Raw genomic sequence first — 22,691 nt, forward strand, 5'->3', positions numbered from 1 at the left:
CTTGTTTTGATACAATTTTAACATGATGAACTCCCACACCTCTATTTCACTTACGTATTCCTTGGTTTATCTCCCTTGCTCCACTCACTTCTCATGCCTCTATTTATCACCTAATTTGATTGCTACAATGTGAGCCAATGACAACCAGGGCTTGTGAGGGTTTTTTTTGGCCATAAGGCATCCTATTAGTGAAAAAAATAGATGACTTTTGGTAGCCCAGGGACAAGGATGCCATGCCTCTTAGTAAGGGGAAGACATGGGATCTAAATCAACACTCTGACTAGTAACCCATAGTTTATCAATTTCCCAATATTCAATTTATCATCATGATCAAAGAGAGATTCAACAAACAAATGATAAATGTCTGATAAGATGATATTTCACTCATCAAGAGGACAAGAATGAGCCTGCTAAACAGAATCTAAAGTAGCATTCGGAGAAGCCAAGATCTCTATCAAACCTATAGTTGGAGGTGACTGAACATCTGCCAATATTGGAGGTGTGGAAAGAAGAGAAGCATGAGGAGATGTCTTTGTGTAATCAAGACAATCAAGACTCTTCCAAAAAGCAATTTCCTCTTCAGTGTCATCGTCATACATAGGATCATCATCATTATCAAGGGAGAGAAGCCAAAGAGTATGAGGGAACTCAATGTGTGATAAAGCCCATGATGTGTGGTCCCCAACAGTTAAACCAAGCAATCCCAAGACATGATCATTTCTACTTTCCCATGCAGATTTCTGCCAACAAGCATTTGGTTTGGGAATAAGGCCATATAAATGAGGCAAAAGATGAATCCAGCGACAATGCTTTAGGATTCCATTATGCCGAGACTTGTAATTTCCTTCTTCCAAAAAGATGACAGACGGATGATATCTAATTCCCATTTTAGACTAGACTATCCTCTTTTGGAACTTTATTTCAGTTCATTTTTAATACAAAAATACTAATAGATACCCCGAAAGTAATGAGAATTGCATTCTAAAACAACTCAGAATTTCAATACCTGCAAAAAATAAATGTTCTGCTCTTTTCTTCTAGCTCCCAGGCTCTATACCATGCAAAATTTTCCAAACCTGCACAAGATCTAACTAGAAAATAAGAAAAGCAAAACTTGCAGAAGAGAAAAACAAAGCTGAAGGAATGAAAATTAAATCTCTTGTATTAAAATTACATTAATGTGTTTGCATTAAATACAATTGATAACCACAAGAAGAGCTGAAATTAGGATGAGGAGAAGAGCTCGTTAAAAACAATGCACTCCTTGATTAAGCTTCGTTTTGAGCATGCAAACTTACTTCTCCATAAGTTACGGGAGAAAACAGGGCAGGTAAACATGCAGCAATACTTCTCCGTAAATCATGGCAAACACAAGATGTTAACTGCGATAACAATTCTTGCAGGTTGCATGAAGTTTTGGGATCTAAATTGGTAACGTTACTTCGGGGTTAGTTCAACTACTATTTTAATCCAGGCTCCCATTACTTCAGCTGTCTATCCTCCCTAACCTACTGATCCTAAAAACTATTCTTATCACCATCTAAACCTTATAGTCCTTCCTCGATCTGTAGATAGAGGTCCTTGACGATCTTGTTCGATATCTCCTCCTTTGTTGGGGGTTAACATGAATTTAAAGATGCTAGTTAAACCTAATCAAGGAATCAATAACCTCGTTTTCATTGCCTTTAATATTTTTAACCTGAAAGCCATTTGCAATAAGAAAATCCTGCCACCTCCTATGCCTTGCTCCAGGCAACAAATTTCTAACAAATACTCTATCTTAATGTGACATGTACTTAGTTCAAATTTTGTTGAGGAGATAATGCCTCCACTTCTTTCAATGCATGTATTATGGCAACCAACTCAAATTCAGCGGTAATTTAATTAACTACGTTTGAATTTTCAAGTTTCATAACAAATGGCATGCTCACCTTGTAACTGTTCCTGGAACCTTGCATATGTGCTTAACATAATTACCTTCTGTCGACCTGGCAATTATAATACTACAACTAAAGGAGTCGCTTCATCTGTTGAAACCTTTCTTCACATTTATTTGTTTGTTAATGTTAGCTAACAACTGGAGATTAACAAACCTTTCATCACATTTATTTGTTTGTTAATGTTGGCTCACAACTAGATATTAAATCATGATACCATTTGACTCATGTTTATCTTCCTTTCTACAATCTAGCAACTACAGAACTACAAGCTTCAATTTATAAGCTATGTTTCATTGTGATCTAATTTATTTTAAATTTGAACCATTATCTGTTCATTTCTGCCTCAAGGATAGACTTCACAAGCCATTTGTAACATTGTTTTACCTCTTGCACGTAATCTGTTACTAGGAGTTTTCATTATCAAAATGGTAACATTGTTTTACCTCTTGCACGTAATCTGTTACTAGGAGTTTTCATTATCAAAATGGTCTGATTTCATCTTCTGGATTGCCTTTCAAATTTCCATATCAATCAAATTCAGGGAGGGCCAATTTCGAAGGAAAAAATGTCCTTCCGAATGCATTGCCTTTATCAAGATTGTGATGGGGTTCATGTTCCTTGATTATCCATTCACGAATTGCTGAATGTCACAAACCAATTTTATGAATATTTTGACTTAAATAACATTTGTCAGCACTTAGCACTCAAGAATGGCTTGAATCTTTTGTGAGCCTATTGTGATCCCAGATTTAGATATTATATGGCCTAATTAGTTCACTTCTGATAGAATTTGTGCTTACAAGCTTTGCATATAATGGGTCATCACTACGCTCTTGTGATGCCAAACACAGGTGTTGTTCATGTCCTTCCTGTCTTGAGTATGAATACATCATCTAGGAATATAAGCACAATCTTGACTAAATATTTACGGAATACACTGCTCATAAAGCTCATCGAGCACATAAATTTGTGTGGGGAATCAATTATTTCAAACTGGGGCATCGCAAACTTAGGTATCAATGCATCATTCAGAATGTTGTCTTATAAACATCTTCTTCTTTGATATGAATTGAATAATATTTAGGCCATATTTCACTCTTCCAAAATTCTTTTGGTCGTAAACTGGGGCACCACAAACTCATGAAGTCCATGAATCATTCAAAATATTGTCTTGTAAACATTTTATTCTTTTATATGAATGGTAATAGTAGCCTTCGGGCCGTAACTCAATCTTTGGGAATAGTTTTTGGCCTTTGCAATTGACTAGAGAGGTCATTGTTACTTGGAAATGGTATGATCAACGACCTCCAGCTGGCATCTTTCTGTTCACAAATAACAAATAAGTTAATAGCACCAGTGCACCACAAGATTAAACAGTTGAGAATATATAGGTTTCCTCCAATAGCTTTTACAATTGGACATTTGGCTCCGTTAATTAAGGAGTGGTTATTTGGTATGTTCCGTTACAGACAAGTTCTCATACAGGAACTAAATCGATTGGAACATTTCAAATTCTTTTTTGGTGCTATTCAAGGTAAAAATTCCTTTGAAACCAATATGCTTTCATATATGGTCTTTTCTAATACTGAAGTGCCCATAATATGTGCCATATACATGTTGCATCTTTTCTACGCCCATGTCTTAGTTTGCATCAATCAATAAAATCTAATGCATCAATCAATAAAACCTAGACCGTGAAATCCTTTATAAAAGAGAGGAGTTGTAATTCATCTAATGCATCAATTAATAAAATCTATTTTATTTCTGTTTTATTCTTTCTCTTTTTCTTTTTGCAAGGGTTATCAGAGCTGGTTTGAGCCTAACTCTCTCATGGGAGGGCCCAGAATCATGAGAGAAGGAGCTAGATGTTAACTGCTATAGGGGTCAGAAGGAGCCAGAAACATGAGAGAAAGAGCTGCTTTAGCAGTCAGAAAGATTTGAAGATTGTTTTAACCAGTCAAAATTGGTAATGGTGAAGTTGTAGCTTAAGTAGGGAGAGCCTGCATTGCCAATCATTGCATGAGGTTAGAAGAGATCATAGAGTAAATTAAAGATTGAAAAATAGTCTAAAGAGCTTAGACATTAGGAGAAATTTTGAGTAATGTGAGGAAACTGTTCTAGCAGTAGCTACTAGAAAGAGCAACTAAAAAGAAGAGGAAATCTCGGAGAAGCAAGGAGCAATGTTTAGGTGATGAAAGTTTTTTTTTCAGAAATTTTTGTGGTCATTTGAAACCATTCATATGTGAGATTTGTGCAAAGTTTGTGGTCATCTGAAACAAATTAGTGTGATGGTTCGTAGTAAGTCAAAGACACTCCAGATTTGTATTGGTTAGGAATAAGGCACAAAATCCCAAGGTGATTCAAAGAAGAGAGTCACCCAATGTAGCCAAAGCTACAGTTGGAAGCATAAGTCATATTGTCAAAAGTTCAGGGCCTCGTTACCAAATGATTGAAAAAATGAAAGAGAGAAATGAGTTGCAAGGGTTTGTTGCAAAGCTTTAATTCGTCAAAGATTTGAGATCTTATAGTGAGTCTCAGCATCAGGGGAATATGTTGGCATGTGATGCTGAAGTCTCACGGCCAATAACTCCAAGTTACTATCATTCTCCATTCGTTAAACATTAAATAAACTGTTGTTCTGTTCTGTTATGCATGAAGTTAAGACAGTTTCATTTCTTAAGTTAGAGGGAGGTGATCTCCTCCACGTATGTAAAAGTCCCAGTTCTATTCCAATTCTCAGGCTTTGCTGTTACCATGAAAACCTCTATAAAAGAGAGGACTTGTAATTCATTTGATGCATCAATCGATAAAATCTATTTTATTTTGGTTTTATTCTTCTCCTTTGCTTTCACACTATAGTATTTATTCCACTCTGTTGGATATTCAGCTGAAGCTTCCCTTAGTATCTTTTGTGTGCTTGTACCCTCTTTTCTGTTACTCTATATCTATTAATCAAAGAAGGACAATATTGTTGTGACTAGCTCATCAAATAATAGAGAAACAGGGTCAATGAGATAATTACCTCAAAATTCAATCATTGTTGCTTGATGCTCCATTCCCGCCCTTTCACTGGGGTGTATTGGCTGCTTCACTCAGTCATCGGTTGCTCTCTGATCACACCAGTTACTTTTTTAATTGTACATGCTTCTTGCAAACAATAGGTTTTTATTTTATTGTTTTGGTCGTTGAAGATTCCGAGCAGTCTTGTAATTTTCAGCTCTTTTCACCGTAGTAGGCATAGTAGGCAATATAATTTATGTCCTCCTCTTCAGCTCGGGGCATTGCTTAACCTTGCTTTGGTGTGTTAGAGTTAAAGTACATTGTTCGTTTCTTTACTCCTGCCTTTCTTGTTGATTTTAAATCTGTTGTTCACAAAATTTGACTGTGTGGATCGTTTCTGCTACAGGCTTTGGCTCTATCACCAGTCTAACTGTATATAGGTCAGATAAGTCTTGAACCAGTTCAGATTCAGCCTTTTGTCCTTATTGTATCCTGGGACGCACTTCAGGAGATCTACACATTCTCTCATTTTCCTCTACCATCTTGTCTGCTTGTCTCAGAATATGGAAGTCATGTGTTTCCTCATTATAGATATGCTCAGACAGATGCTTTTCCTTTACTAACTTTTATATTTGATCAAGAGTTGACCTGCTTAGCTACAGGCAAGAAAATACATTTTACCATATGAAGGGAGAAGAACCCATGGTCATCTATTTGTTTCTTAGATGTTCTTTTATTCTAGAAAATGAAAAGCCTTGACTATAATTCTTCTCTCTATTGTATATTGTAATATCATTTGATCACAATGACCGTTGGTTGCATTAAGATTCAATCTTGTAAATTAATGAATTCTTTTCTTGGAATTTGTGTTTCTCTTATCAACTTCTACTATGATTTACAATATGTAGAAATATAAGAATTTAAGTTTATTGTATGTCAGCGTGATATGAAATTCCTTCACTCAGGCTGGCAACCTGAAGTGTCTGTGATACTATATGAATGTGCTGAAAAGCATATGAATTTTACTTAACATTTGGAATTTAAATGTGTCTTTGTTACTATGCAAACTGTATTCTTCCTTGCATTGTTCTACTACAATGGTCTGATTTTCTCGCAGGCTATTAAATAAGATTTAAATTTTCTAAACTGCTTTCATGACATTTGACAGGATTATAATAGGTGCTTGAGATGTTAAGAGGAATGGTTACTTCAGATGATTATGTCGTCATAAATCTTAAAGCTACTAGATCTCAAAAAATCAGAGTATGTGGGAAATTAATATATACAGGATGTAACAAAATCGACAGGGTTTTAAAGGAGGGTTGATGCCGAGAAGGGATTTTGCATTGGAGATGTGAGTGGCCCAACAAATTGTAAGAAAATTAGGTGGCTTAAATACCGGCCAAAATATTGGGCACACCCACGAGTGGGTGATGAATTCTGAGGGATTATTTTTCATTCCCCACTATATTTCTCTTTAGTAAAACAAAAACAACATTTTATAAAAATTTAACGTCCTTGTTTTGTAACGTTTCCTTGTAATAAAATTTTTACCTCCTTGATGTTAAAAAATCAAAGGTTTAATAAATTAATTTTTATAAGACAATTTGATATACATTTAATGTCAGAATTTTTACGAATCTAAATTAAGATTTGCATAATAATTTGATTCTCTTTTCATAACATCAAGATTTATGTTAGTAGTTGTCTCAAAGAATACATACACCCGCATAAAAAAAATCATACTCATTAAAGAATGAACAAGCACATTTTATGAGTATTTATCTGTAAAATATTAGACATTTGTTCTTAAATAAGTATCAATTGTAAATACATATTGGTTAAAGGACATGCATATTTTTTTAATTTTTTGGTCAATAAAGGCAGAGCCAGGTAGTTTTACATTCATTAGCATATTCAAATACAAAAAAATGGTGTACCAACAATATTAGCTAGTCATGAAACGTCCAAAAAGAAACTAAATTCTAATCAACAAAGATTAAACATAGCTTGAAATGTTTCTATTCATGGCTTTCCAAAGTGTTTTCAGCTCGACCACCACTTCTACAGAGCGAAGGGTAGCCTCTACCTTTGCCACGACCTCGACCTTGTCCATGGCTACCCGCTCCAATTCAACCCCTACAAGTGCGCCCTCAGCCACGAACTCCCACATTTTCCATTTGAGATTCCGCCAGCCCATCACCATTTCCATTACCACCTTCAACTACATATTGTTTTTTTGCCAACCCAACTCCACTATTCTCCTCATTGGCCTCAAGGAAGCCATTCAAAATGGCAAAATCTTTAAAAATCTCCTCTTTATCCTGGTCGAAGGACATATTGGTCAGAACCCGCCATTTGAGATAATCTATCACCATATTAGCAAATTCCCTATGACTCGAGTGCAGGTCCTTTTAGGTCCAGAAGAAGAGGGTAGAAAGTTTTGGTGTCTTCGAGTTCACTCAAAGCATCAAGATCTCCTAGTCTAGGCTAGCCCACACCCTTCAATGAATATTTTAAAGTTATTTTTAACCCGCCAAGCAACTCTGCCTCAAACAGTTCCATAGCTAGAGCTCTAACCTCATCTTTAGAAATGTTGCAATCCAGTAAAGAGATGACAAATCTAGATGAGATCTGTGTATTATCTCACTAATACTCCTTCCTATCCAGATGAATTTGTTTGAGCACCATTTTAGTTGCCAAAATCACCATAGGGTTGACTGTGCGAAGAATTCACTTAAGCGTCAAGTCCAAATTCTCTTTAAAGGTGCATTGTCGATTAGGACAAGTCAAAGAAGTTGGAGTGTTGACCCCAAAATAGGCTACTAGGTCCAAAAAGATTCTTGTGACGATTCTAGAAAGGGTCCTTAGAGGATTCTGTCATCTATTTTTCCAGACAAGATGGAAAAGGATTGATTCTATGGAAATAACTTATCTAGGAAGCTAGGAATAATGCTTATGACAGATGGTACCACATGTTCTACATCATTAATGAAGATAGCCAACATCTCCTTGCATACATGCCATCTTGAAATAAAAAGCACTTCAACAGAATGAAAAGTCGGACAAGATAATTTAAAGCATTAACTACTCCATCCAAATCAAGTATATAACAAGGCAAGTGGGCTATAAAGTCACCATCAATAAAGCATATGTGACCTTGCTCAAGGATCAAAAAAATTTCTTATATTTTATGAGATCCTAATTTTAAACACCTTGGTAGCGATCATGGTGCATTTAATAAGTGCCACCCTACCTCACTTAGAGAAAAATTTAGCCTTCCACCAATTTTACAGGCCCTCCAACCTAAATAACAACTTTAGCTCCAGTTGCCAAAAATAGTTAGCCTCTCTTAAAAAGAATGAGAAGAGAGGGCCCATAAGTATAACTTGGGTAGAATAAGCACAAAGAGGAATCCACATCAGCGAAAGTTTTTACTTGCTATTATGGAGTTTATCATGCTTGATGGTAGATATAATAGGGTTTATATCTACCACTTTGTTCTGCTAAATCATTTTAGGCACAAGGATAATATTTCTCTTCCCTACTATCTTTTTTGCTCTCTTAACGTGGGGATTAAGGATGCCATTTCCAATCCCCATATTAACCCAACAATGCATGAAGGCTTAATGGTGATTATGTATGATCACATCAAGAACACGACCGTCCAGATGAATATTGCAGAGATTTCAAACTCGGATGAAGATTTTGACGAGTCAGAAGAATAAGAAGGTGGCGACTATGATATATAAGAGGAGACCGAAGATGACCTCCAAATGGCTAGATCAAGTAGACGAAAAAAAAAAAACTGCAACAGGGGAGACAAAAGAAAGGGTTTACTAAAAATAAATAGAGAGGGGAGTATGATAGTTGGAATGAGGAGGAGGAAGGGACTGAAAATGACACAAACACTGGAAGCAAGGAGGATCAAACCCAGGTGAGCCTAAAACAGAAAAAGAAGAATTCAAAAGGTAGGGAGGTGGAGGAAAGGTTGCCTGTTAGTTCTGATTTGAAGCAGAAGAGTGTCATGGAGGAGGAAACGACAACAAAAGATGATCAAAACACTGAGGACAGAGAGGTTAGTCTGGAGGTCAATCTTAATACCATGGACGAAGAACTTCAAACAAGTGCTCAACTGGATTCAAAAGGAAATCAAGGGCATAAAAGTCAAGAAAGCCCAAGAAGTTGGGAAAATCGACACCTTACAGGCCCTAGGTTCCAGAAAATTCAACTCCCTCCTAGAATGTCTTAATGAGCTAACCAAGGCGATTAGCAAGGCAAAGGAGATTATAAATGCCAACCACAACAGTTTTACTTGCTTGGAAAATAGAGCAGATGCTACTGATCACAAACTGGATGTTATTGAGAACACACTTAAAAAATTGGGGAGCAGAGCCACAGGATCCTAAAGGCTGCCTCGATGAGCATGAAAACCCTCGTCCGCAAGTTGGAGAGCTACCAAGGGGAAAAGGCTACGGAGGGTATTATTGAGATCAAAGACGACACCCCTGAGGATAAGGAAATTGGGCTTGGAAGAAGAACTAGGGCTAGTACTAAAAGGATGCAGAACCAGAGCAAAGAAATAGAGGACATCAAGTAGGCTGCAAAAACTATGGATCAGTTGGAGCTGGAAGCGGTGGAGAAGCTTCAAAATTTGACCTAAGCCTAAGCTTCTGTCAGTCATTTTTGGTTTTTAGTCTATTCTGATCTTTTACTTGCTGGCGTTTTGTACGCTAGCTGTCTTTTCTTTAGCTACCATCTTTTGTTTAGTTGTGCGTTAATGCTTATCTTTTGATCTTCCTTCTGTACTGGGTTTCAGGGACCCATCAAAACCTATTTTCCCTCAATCAAAAACAAGCAAATAGTAGTGACATCAAGTAGCTTATTATTTCACAATATCACTACTATTATTTGATTTGTTAGTGGGGATAACTAGTGGACAACTGAGAGGGGGGGTGAATCAGTTATCAACAAATTATATTAATCAAACCACTTTATAATCTTTAACCAAAGCACATACAGATTGAATACCAGAATAGAAGAACTAGATACCGGTAAGCAATAAAACTTAAGAATGAAACAAATAATTAAGATAATGCAACCATACCACATAACACCATGATTTGTACATGGAAAACCCGGTAAAGCGAAAAACCATGGTTGGAAGCCTACCCACAGTCAGATGATACTTCTACAGAAAGTATGTGATACAATAAGGGGACTGTACATGCAGGAAGGTATGTTGCCTAGTGCATACCGCTCATTACAAACTAGACTCACTGACTATAGAGAGGTTATAACCACCTCAAGATAATTGGACAACAATCTAGAAGAATGAACTGCCAGTGATAGCATCTACCATGCCTGATTATAGTCCCGGTTAAGCTCAATACCGAAGGCCTTTGACCTCTTACATAAATCCAACTCTATCACCTAGGATCAACCAAATCTCCTTCGCATATGATATTTCATTCCATGACCATGACCATTACAACCACAATATACAATGAGATCTTACATCAATTTGTACAAACCCTAAGGCCTAAACCAATTAGGTCGTCCACCTAAAAGATATTACAATAAGATCATTGCATACATCCATATTAGAATGATATGCCATGGTGGATTTAGACCAAAACAACATTAACTAATCCATAAAATGTTTCGGTAACATGTAGAGAACACGTTAACATGATACTGGTCCATAAACTGGATAGGTACTAGACCTAATTTGGGTCCACCACACCAAAACAATGTCTCCAATCAGTCGAGGCATGATCAACGATCACCTTCTACATCTTGAATTCCATCTACAAGCTACACTAACACCACTTATGCATCCTGTCAAAGATTTTCAGTAAAAGCTCTGCCAGTAAAACCCTAAACCCTTATCAGTAACACTAGTTCTTCTACTGGTAACCAAAACCTATTTGCCGGTAACCAACCATAACAGCTAGTTTTGACATCAATGACAAAACATCAATTCAACACATAATCAATTCCTTCATATTGCCAACAATCTCCCCCTTTGGCATTGATGGCAATACTAGATGTGAAAAAGAAAACATCTAACTATCAAGAAATGCTAAACATTTCTCATAGAAGATATAACAATGAAAAACTGAGAAATCCCAACAACTCCCCTTGAGGAGTGCAGTCCAATCTAAAACTGATCTGAATCCCATAAACATTATTTTTCACATATAACTCTCCCCCTTTGACATCAATGACAAAGATATGACACAGATATCAAAATTTTGTGAATCTCAAAGCTGACTACTCCCCCTGAGTAGTAGCACCACTACATCAATCTAGAGCAAAGGATAAAGTTGATGATGCATACCAGACTGATGCTAACCTACATCACTTAAGTCTCTTCTGGAGGGGTAGATTCCACTAGCCTATCTCTCAAATATTCAAATGATTCCTTAGACAATGGTTTAGTTAATATATTTGCAATCTTCTCTTTAGTGTTCACATAAACCAATTTGACTTCCTTTTCTTCCACCTTGTCCTTCAGAAAGTTATATTTTATTGAAATGTGCTTAGTCTTAAAGTGAAATACCAGATTCTTAGACATGTCAATAGCTGCAGAGTTATCACAATAGATAACTACCGGTTCACTATAATTTACCTTGATATCCTTCAACATTTTCTTCATCCACAAGACTTGAGTGCAATTACTTGCTACTACAACATATTCAGCTTATGTAGTAGATAAAGAAATGCATGACTGTTTTTTGTTGATCCATGAAACCAATTTCTTTCCAAGAAAGAAAGCTTGACCAGAAGTGCTCTTCTTGTCATCTGTATCTCCTACTCAATCAGAATCTATATATGCACATAAAGTGAAGTTATCATCTCTAGAATACCATAAGCCATATTTTGTTGTTCCTTACAAATACCAGAATATCCTCTTTACTGCACATTCATGATTTACTTTAGGATTACTTTTATATCTTGAAATAATACTTACTGCATTCATAACATCTGGTCTAGTCTAAGTTAGATACAACAAACCACCAATCATAGACTTATACCTTGTCGAATTTACTAGTACAGATGTGTCTTTGATAGATAATTTATCACTTGTCACCATAGAAGTACTTACCGGTTTGGAATTATCCATACCAAACTTCTTCAGCAATTTCCTTAGATACTTAGTTTGACAAATAAAAATACCTTTATCAGTTTGAGTAATATGCAAACCTAAGAAGAATCTCATCTCACCAATCATGGACATTTCAAATTCATCGTTCATATTTTTAAAGAATTCCATGCACAATTTATCTTCACCTCCAAAAATGATATCATCAATAAATACTTCAATAATCAAAATATCATCATTAGTGATCTTGTAATATAAATTACTATCAGCACTGCCTTTAGTAAAACCAAGCTTCAAAAGATATTTGTCCAACCTTGTATACCAAGCTCTAGGAGCTTGTTTCATTCCATATAATGCTTTCCTTAACCCAAAAACCATATCATTGTCATCTGTTAGTGAAAATCCATCAGGTTGCTCAATGTATACTTATTCCTCAAGTTCACCATTCAAAAATACACATTTAACATCCATTTGATAAACCTTATAGTTCTTGTATGCTGCATAGGCAATAAATAGTCTAATAACTTCAATTCTAGCTACTGGTGCAAATGTCTCACCATAATCAATTCCTTCCATTTGATAATATCCTTTGCAAACTAGTCTAACCTTGTTCATTACAACTTGTCCATCCTCATTTAGTTTAGTTCTAACAAACCATTTAGTTCCAATAGCATTCTTATTTTTTAGGCTGGGGAACTAAGTTCCAAGTGTTAGTCTGCTCTATCTACTCTAATTCATCTTCCATAGCCTTTAACCAATGTTTATCTTTATAAGCTTCAATAACAGATGTCCATTCAATTTGAGAAATAAGACATACCTCTTCATTTGCCAGTCTTCTTCTTATCATAACTCCCTCATTCCTATCTCCAATGATTTGATCTTCAGAATGATTTAATCTTACATACCTTGGTGTCTTCTGAACTTCAGGTTCACTGTTCTGATCATCAGTCATAGTTGAATTTTCTGATTATACTGGTGTAATTGTCTCAGTGTCTTATACTGCTTGAGGCATTGCCTATTCAGTTATAATCATTTCCACTATTGGTTCTCTGTCATATGATATAGATTGATTTCTGTATTTCTCATCCACTTTCACATTTGTGCTCTACACAATTTTCTGCAATCTTTTCTTATAACATCTATATGCTTTTCTCTGAATTTAATATCCAAAAAATATCCCTTCATCACATCTAGGATAAAACTTCCCAATTGAATCATCCCTTTTGATATAACATTTACTTCCAAAAATTCTAAAACATTTAAAATATTTCACCTTTGATATGAACTTTGTTGAATGTGTAGACTCCTGTACTCACTGCTTCTCTCCAATAGATGTGAGGCAATTTGGTTTCCATCACCTTGGTTTCCAGTCATATGATGTGAGCATCCACTATCAATTACCCATTCATCCTTGTCTTATACTTTTTCTGCGAGGGCCTTTTCTTCATTCTTGATAGCCGGTTCTAGTTCATCTTCCTTTAGAGAATAGAACACCCATTCCTTTCCATTGTTGAATCCACTAGCAGAGTCTCCTACTGGTTCATCCTCTGAATCATCACTTACTCCTTCCTCATCTGCTATGTAGCATTGTTTGTTTTTCTTGAATCTATATCTATTCTGATTAGGCTTAAATGATTTCTTAACTCTTTCTTCAAATCTTGCATTCCTTTCAAGACATCTAGATGCAAAATGACCAATCTTATTACATGCAAAATATTTAACTGGTTCGTTTTCTTCATACTTACTTCCTGTCGGTGCTTTGGGTACTCTTCTAGCAAATAAGGCTTCAAGTTGCTCAAATTCTTCATCCTCTTTTCTCATATCATCCAATTCTTTTGCATATAGGGCTTTCCAATCACTTTTATTGATAGATAATGATGCATGAAAAGCAGGTTCATATTTTGCAGCTCCAGAGGGTCGAAATTCTTCAAGCTCAAAATCATATATTTTCCCAATCAAAATATCTTTGTTAACTTAAGTGTTTTCCATTGTTTTCAATTCATTAATTGCAGTAGCCTTCATTTTGTAGGTCGGTGGAAGGGCTCTCAAGACTTTGGAAACTATTTCATCTTCACTCAGAGATCCTCCACAACATTGAATTGCCATGACAATCTCATTTGCTCTTTCCATAAATGTAGCAATTCTTTCATTATCTTCCATCTTCAAGTTCTCATATCTTACCTGGTAACCATTAAGTTTAGCAATTTTGACACTAGGGTCGCCTTCATTCAGAGTTTTTAATTTATCCCACATTACCTTTGTAGATGATTTATTAGTCAATCCCATGATTTACTGATCAGTAAGTGCACATAGGAGGGCTTCCCTAGCTCTACAATCATTTTCAATATTCTTGTCCAAGTCTGTAGGAGCAGGATTGCCAGACACTGGATCGTAAAGTGTATATCCTTTCTTAGTGATCTCCCAAATATCCTTCCCAAGACATCTAAGATGAGTCTCCATTTGGATTTTCCATATCCCATAGTTTTTTCCATCAATCTTAGGGATTTTTCTTCTGAAAATAGTTGCCAATGGATTTGAAGTATTAGTTTCCATAGGATCTACCTCAAGCAGTTAAGCTTCTTTCAAAAGAGGACTGAATCTCTAATACCAATTTTTAGGATAACCGGTGGACAACTGAGAGAGGGGGGGTGAATCAGTTGTCAATGGATTATATTAATCAAACCACTTTATAACATTTAACCGGAGCACATAAACATTGAATACCGGAATAGCAGAAACAGATACCGGTTAGCAATAAAACTTAAGAATGAAACAAAGAATTAACACAATGCAACCATACCACATAACACAATGATTTCTATGTGGAAACCTTGGTAAGGGGAAAAACCATGGTGGGAAGCCTACCCATAGTTAGATGATACATCTGCAGAAAGTATGTGATACTATAAGGGGCCTGTACATGCAAGAAGGCACACTGCCTTGAGTATACTACTCATTACAAAGGAGTCTCACTGATTACAGAGAGGTTATAAGAACCTCAACATAATTGGATGATAATCCAGAAGAATGAACTGCTAGTGATAGCATCTACCATGCCTGATTACAGTCCCGATTAAGCTCAATACCAGAGGCCTTGGACCTCTTACATAAACCCAATTCGATCACCTATGATCGACTGAATCTCCTTCACATATGATATTTCATTCAATGATCACGACCATTACAACCACGATCTACAATGAGATCTTACATCAATTTATACAAACCCTAAGGCCTAAACCAATTAGGTCGGCAACCTAAAAGATATTACAATAAGATCATTACATACATCCATATTACAATGATATGCCAGGTCATCTTTAGACTAAAACAATATTAACCAACCCATAAAACATCTCGGTAACGTGTAGAGAACACATTAACATGATACCGGTCCATAACTTGGATACATACCGGACCTAATTTGGGTCCACCATGCCAAAGCAATGTCTCCAATCATTCTAGGCATGATCAAGGATCACCTTCTGCATCCTGAATTCGATCTAGAAGCCGCACCAACACCACTTATGCATCCTGTCAAAGATTCTCAGTAAAAGCTCTATGGATAAAACCTTAAACCCTTATCGGTAACATGAGTTCTTCTATTGGTAAACAAAATCTGTCTATCAGTAACTAGCCATAACGGCTAGTGTTGACATTAATGAAAAAACATCAATGTAACACATATTAAATTCCTTCATATTGCTAACTATACAACCTCCATAAAATAGTGATATGAAATCCATGTACAATGTAATAGAAAAATGACACTTGCTTGAGTTAATTAATTTACTAATCTAAATTCCTATTATTGAAGCAACTAGTGTATATGTTTCTTGATCATTGTCTCAATAGATGCACTAGGTCTTACAAGATCGTTTCGATGACCAACCTCAATGTTTATGACTATGAATTTGGCGACACTAAGAGTCTAAGTTTCCATTCTAATTTATTACTCTATGAAGTATGATAGACATTAAATTTACTAATTTCAGAGCATCATTACTAGCACTTTGAGTTGGTACCACTTATGTAAAATCATGATATGAAACTGATCCAAAATGCAATGGAAATACATGATACTTGTATCAATCAATTAATTAACATGCAATTAATTTGGCCTATCTAATTTCATTTATGGCAACTTGTGCGAATTACAGATCCTTATCACTGTCTTACTATGGTTTAATCAATCTTAAAGCCCTAAACTATTCAAATTTAATACACTTGTTAGGTTTTGTACTAATTTACAAAATCCAAGCAACTGAGTTAATGCAAGAAAATATTTTCTTATAGATTAGACTTGTGTGATCTTAATACATTTTGACTTTTTAAAATTTTTTTGGGTTTTCTTTGCTAGTTCATGAAAAATTAGCTAGAGTTTCCAACTTTCCTTTTTGCAAGTGTATTTGTAAAACACTTTAGTGAGAGAATACTTGTTATTGAGCCTCTCAAGGACATGCTATCAATTGACGAATTTAGGTTAAAGTTGTTGCAAAGGAAGGACATATCATTCTTTTAGATGGCTTAATGTCATTTGTGTGTACACTTTACGCTCTTCACTCTAGCCCCTAGGTAGCATCCTAGGGATACTTTTGGAATTTTTTGTTATTTTGACAATTTTGGAAAATTTTCAATCCATTCTTAGTAATATCCTAGGGATACTTAGAATTTTGTAAACTTACTGTTAACAAAACTTATGCACAAAGGAGGGAATGAATGCAATAATTAAAAACTATGATTAAGCAATGGAATTTGTTGTAATAATGATTTATTAACCAATTAATTAAAAACATTGAATTGTGATTGTAGACACCGAAAATTGTCATGTCTAATTAAATAAATATTTTATTTATTTAATTACTTTAGCCTAATTCTTCTATTAATTAAATAAATCTTTATTTATTAATTAATTCATTTATCGTCTTCTAGCCTTATTTCTCATTTAAATAAATACATTTATTTATTTAAATTACCCTTTTCCTAAAATTAAATAAATATCTTATTTATTTAATTGATCCCACTTCTTCTATTAATTAAATAAATCTCTATTTATTTAATTAATTGAATATCCTTTTCTACCTATGACACATGTCATTCATCTCTTAATTCCTACACTACCTACCCTTTCATTATGTTCTTATTTTCTTTACCTACCCTCTAATCATAGCCGACCTCTTTTTACACCTCTCAATCTTATCCCTCCATTTCTTATAGTGTCTTCTATATAAGAGGATGCTTCCTTCATTATCAAACCTTGACTATGCATCCTGGCTAATCAATTTATGCACTTGACTACACTGCGCTTTTCATATGAGATCCTACTTGCAACCATATTTTCGTTCTTTGTTGAGCTCTTGTGCAAATAAAATCTGAGAGCAAATATATCAAGCAAGATCAATTGAGATAGGAAGAATGGAGATTCAAACCCTATTGGACATGTGATGGTATAATCTTTGTGATTTCATTTGATTTGCATTGTCTTAGGTAATCTTCATATGTTATGGTGGATCTTTGTTGTTGTTAGGCTAGGGTTTTGTGGTTGAATCTATTTAGTCTTTCAACATTGTTGTTATCCATTTTCACCATATACATTTTGGCACGCCCAGTGGGACTCTTGTCCCTTTTCCATTTAACATCCTTGTTGTAGATTTTGTGTTTTGAAGTTGCAGATCTAACATTTTTGACAACATTTCGACATTTTTGCATTTGCGTACTTTTGGATCTTGTTTTTGGTTTTCTGCCGCATCTGCGACATCTAGGATCACGTCTACGTCTTCAAAATTATTTCACTTTTTTTGCAGATTGCAGGGTCACATCTGTGTTCTCGAATCGCATCTATGAACCTCTGAACCGCATCTGTGTTTCTAACAGTATTTTCGTTTTCCAGATTGCAGGTTTTCATTATAGGCGCGTCTGTGGGCACTTTAATCGCGTCTGTGAGATCTAATCGCATTTGTGATGATTTTAATCGCGTCTCTGTCTTGCAAGATTTTTTGTTTTGCATTTTTTTTGCAGAAACGCATCTGTGTTGTGGAATCGCGTCTGTGAGGTGTTAAATCGCGTCTATGTTGCAAAATCGTGTCTGTGTAGGGTAAAATCGCATCTATGTTTTCAAAAAATAAAAATAAAAATAAAAATTCCTCATTTAAGGTTTTCATTTTTCACCATTTTGTCTTGCATTTAATGTTTTAGATCTAGTTTATATTCAGCTAACATCTTCAGATCTAGCTAACGAAATTGGTGCAGCTTGTCTTGAAAGCAAAATCATTTTGTTGAAGGCCCCTATTTTCACAAAATCTTTTGGATCTAAAATTTACCTAACTTGTGTGCTTGCAGGAAGGGGTGATCATTTGAAACAAATCCAAACTACTAACAACTCTTTCTTGCAGCACCTTGGCAAGGGTTTTTGATCTTTATTATGTGCCTTGTTTTCATAGACTAGCAAACACTTCAATTGGTGCTTTAAAATTGAATCATTGTCTTTTGTGTATTGAGCAATAGGCTCTTTTTGTTTAATCTTTTGAGGGCCTGTCTCCCTGTGTGGTCATTAGGACTACTAGTGAGGAGAGAACGACCCAAGTGGTAGCAAGGAAAACCCACCTCTTCTGAACCACTATAAACAACTATATTCATGATGAAACTATGAATAATGTGTGCTGATTAGTTCATACTGACACTATGTCTCCCCATAAACCCGTTTGATCAAATTTATTTGATCAGTTGTAGGGCGTAACCCCTACCGGATGGGAGCCTTCTGTATTTACAGAGCTGAAAGTGATGCATGTATGGCCACATGAGCGGATGCCCTTACTAGCACCTTTTTTGTTTTAGAAGCCAAAATCCTTCTAGTTGTTGGGGCAGGAGGTCGGACCTCTAGTAGCAGCCCACACACATACGGTTCTTAGTAGAGATACAAAGTTCACCACGAGGAGTTTTCATGGGGACTGATGCTTGGCTGCCTCAAGAAGTGAGTGCCGAGGGTGGAGCCAGTGGGGTCAAACATCTAAGTATCTACTCTGAATAGCGTAGCCTCGAGGGAAACTCCATGTGGGATCAACAACCATTGTCTTGGCCAACCATAAGAATTGTGCTTGACTCAATCAAACATTCAAGACCAAACATCAAAACATTGTGTCTTTTGTGTCTTCAAGTGTATGCAAAACAATTTTACATTAGACATCACACTTTCTTTGAGTCATTTTTGAGTCAAAACACTAGCAAACATTGATTCCTCATCAACACTGTGTCCTCTTGTCATGAAAAATAGTCAAACATTCAGATTTGGTCACAACAAAGAAATTTCACAGATTGGAAAAAATTGCACAAATTTTGCAGAAACATGTCTGTGTTTGATAGAATAGTGTCTGTGTCTTATAACCGCGTCTGTGAAGGCCAGAAACGTGTCTATGTTTTGAACAACTTCGCATTTACAACATCTTAGAAACATGTTTGTGTCTGTTAGAATAGCGTCTGTGTCATTTAAGCGCGTCTGTGAAGTATACAGACACGTCTGTGTTTAGGATTGAGAACTTTCATAATTCAACAAACAAGAATAGTCAGTTTCGGACTTATTGAGCTTCCTAGGTTATCTCTTCAAGTTTTCACCTAGCATTCAACCTGTCTTTGGGTCTCACAAATTCCATCATTTCTTTACACCTTGCATTACATTCATATTTGTCTAAACTTAAGTCAAAAGGTCACTTGCTTGTCCTCATCATACTTTGTCAACACACTACATACAACAACATTTTGCTAAGTGGTCCCTCAACAAGGTCTATCACCTTTGGGTCTCATTTGGTCTTACTTAGAGTCAAGTTCAACTTACCTCATCAAGAGAAACTATCCTCTCTTTGGAAGCCACACCTACTCTACTACATACATACTTGGTCTTACACTTTGGACATTGCAAGTACACCTCAGATTCATTTACATTCCATCCAACTCTTTGTCTTCCATACTCTTTCCATTTTCATCTAGTCTCACACATCTTGGTCAATACCTAGTTCATGGTTGAAACCCGTTCCCAAAATCTAGGAGAGAAACTAAAGAGGCTCAAGAGTCCACAAACATGAGTTCCTATGAGTATGATAATGATATCTTTTTCAATTCTGATCATACTACATTACCTGACATGGATGCTTATAGAAACATTCCAAATGTTGAGAACATGGACACTACAAACAACAATGATACACACAATGACAATATGGACAACTTTTCCGTACATTCAGCAGAAGTGGAAGACACCATTATGAATCCCCATTTCAATCGATTGGTTGAGGAAATAATGAGGAGAGATAGACAATATTTTCGACAACTGATGGCACAAAGTGGAACCAAGATCCCTCATGATTTTGACATGTCTCAAATAACGGAAAATTGACCTTTGCAATAATCTCACCCCGACATGGATCAAAGGAGGCCTAATAGTGGAGGTAATAGAGGACCACATTTTGTGCTTGAATCACCATCATCTTTGTTTAAAAAACCAGAGGTCCCATACACACATGGTCAAGCATATGATACTCATCTTTGCAGACCATTATGGAAGTCTTATGCATAAAAATACACTCAAGCACATGCTAATGCTAAAGACCTACCACCAAAGAAATTGGATATTCAAAAGCATGCTCAAAATTTGGATACAAGGAAATCCCACATCAAATTTGGGGGCAACACACTAGAACAAACTCATGACATTCCCATAGAGTATGGTATACATGGACAAAGTAGACATGTCTTTCCTCAACATGACTCTATACCAAGTGGTCCATATATGCAGCATTATTATAGACCTCCTCCATATGAACATGTGTATGATCAATATCATCCATATATGCAACATGCTCCTCCTCCAATTGGTGCCTCAAGCATGGGGTATGGTCCAAGAAGTCGATCTCCACCTAAGAACAATTTGGAGCAACAAATCAGGGACTTACAAAAGAAAATGGAGGACATAAATATACTGAAGCCAACATACACAATGAGAGACATATGTCCTTATCCATTTGACAAGAGAATTCCAATGCCTCCATTTCCTACACACTTCGTGATGCCTAAGTTTGATAAGTATAGAGGAAAAGGGGATCCTAAGGCACACATAAGACAGTTTTTCACAGCTTGCATTGAGGTAGCTTCAGAAGAGACATATTTGATGAGATTATTCCCACAAAGCTTAGGTGATCAAGCTATGGAATGGTTCTCCCAACTTCCACCTAGAATTAAGGCATGGGGTGACTTAGCAGAGGCATTTATCCAACATTTCTCCTACAACATAGAGACAAACATATCAGTCACTACTTTGTGCAACACCAAACAAAAAGATGGAGAGTCTTTTTCATCATTTTTACAAAGATGGAGGAATTTAGCCAGTAGATGCTCTTGTGAAATTCCACAAAAACAAATGGTAGAAATGTTCACCCAAAATGTTAACAAAGACATTGGCTATGATCTAAGGAAAGCTTGTTTGTCCACCTTCAAGGATGTCATTGAAAAAGGCTTAGCAACAAAGAAGGTCCTAATTGAACAAGGAGTCATTAAGTTATTCAAGGAAAACAAAGATGACTTTAAAGGAAAAGATAAGCCAAGATTTTGGAATAAAAACAAGAACGCAGTCAATGATGGTGTTGTTGATGCCAATACAATATGACCCAAAATCATTTTTTCGGGATCAAGCTCTACAAATAATCAAGTGAATACTCAAACAACTTCTAGATCACGAAGGAAGTACACTCCATTGGGAGAACCACTTGAGTCAGTATTCAAGAAGCTAGTGGCAAACAAAGTAATCACAATTCTAGATTTTCCTCCATATGAACCAAAGGCTAAACCAAATTGGTGGAATGATGATGAATATTGTGAATTTCATAAGAGCAAGGGTCATAAGACAAGAAATTGTCATCGACTGAAGAACATCATACAAGATCTCATTGATAGAGGTGACATTGAGATTGAAGGACACTCATCCAATCAAGAACATGAAATGTTTACGGAACCATTCCCAAAGCATGATAAGGGAAAAGTTGTAGCCACAGATGACCAGACCAACTATACCAGAGCATCCTATAAGTATGATTCAACTATCAATCACATTTCAAGGACAATTATGTCTCTACCATTATCATCAAGGACAAAACCCTTGAGAATTCTACCCAGAGACCCAAGATTGCCTTAAAAGGTGTTGGATCTTCTTTCGAACCTACCTCTGAATGTAATGTCACAACTCATCGAGGTAAATTCACTTTGCAAGGTGCTCTAGCTAAAAATACCACTTCTTCATCAACCAAGCCTGAGTATGACCTTGTAGAACAGTTAGGGAAGACACCTGCGCTCATCTCCATCCTTGAGCTCTTACGCATATCCCCCACTCATAAAGCTATTCTTGACAAAATCTTGAGAGACACTGCCATTAAAACTAATCTGAATGTGGACTAGTTTCAAGCCATGGTGGGATACCTTTCCATTCCACACTCTCTTACATTCACAAAAGCTGATGACGCCTTTGTAAGTCAGCCACATAATGCACCATTACACATTGAAGCCTTCATACACAAACATAGAATCAAACTAGTCCTGATAGATGGAGGAGCAAGTCTAAACATTTGTACATTGAGCACTATTAAACAATTGGGATATTCTGA

Source organism: Cryptomeria japonica, chromosome 9 (genome assembly GCF_030272615.1).
Source record: "Cryptomeria japonica chromosome 9, Sugi_1.0, whole genome shotgun sequence".
NCBI classification, from domain to species: Eukaryota; Viridiplantae; Streptophyta; class Pinopsida; order Cupressales; family Cupressaceae; genus Cryptomeria; species Cryptomeria japonica.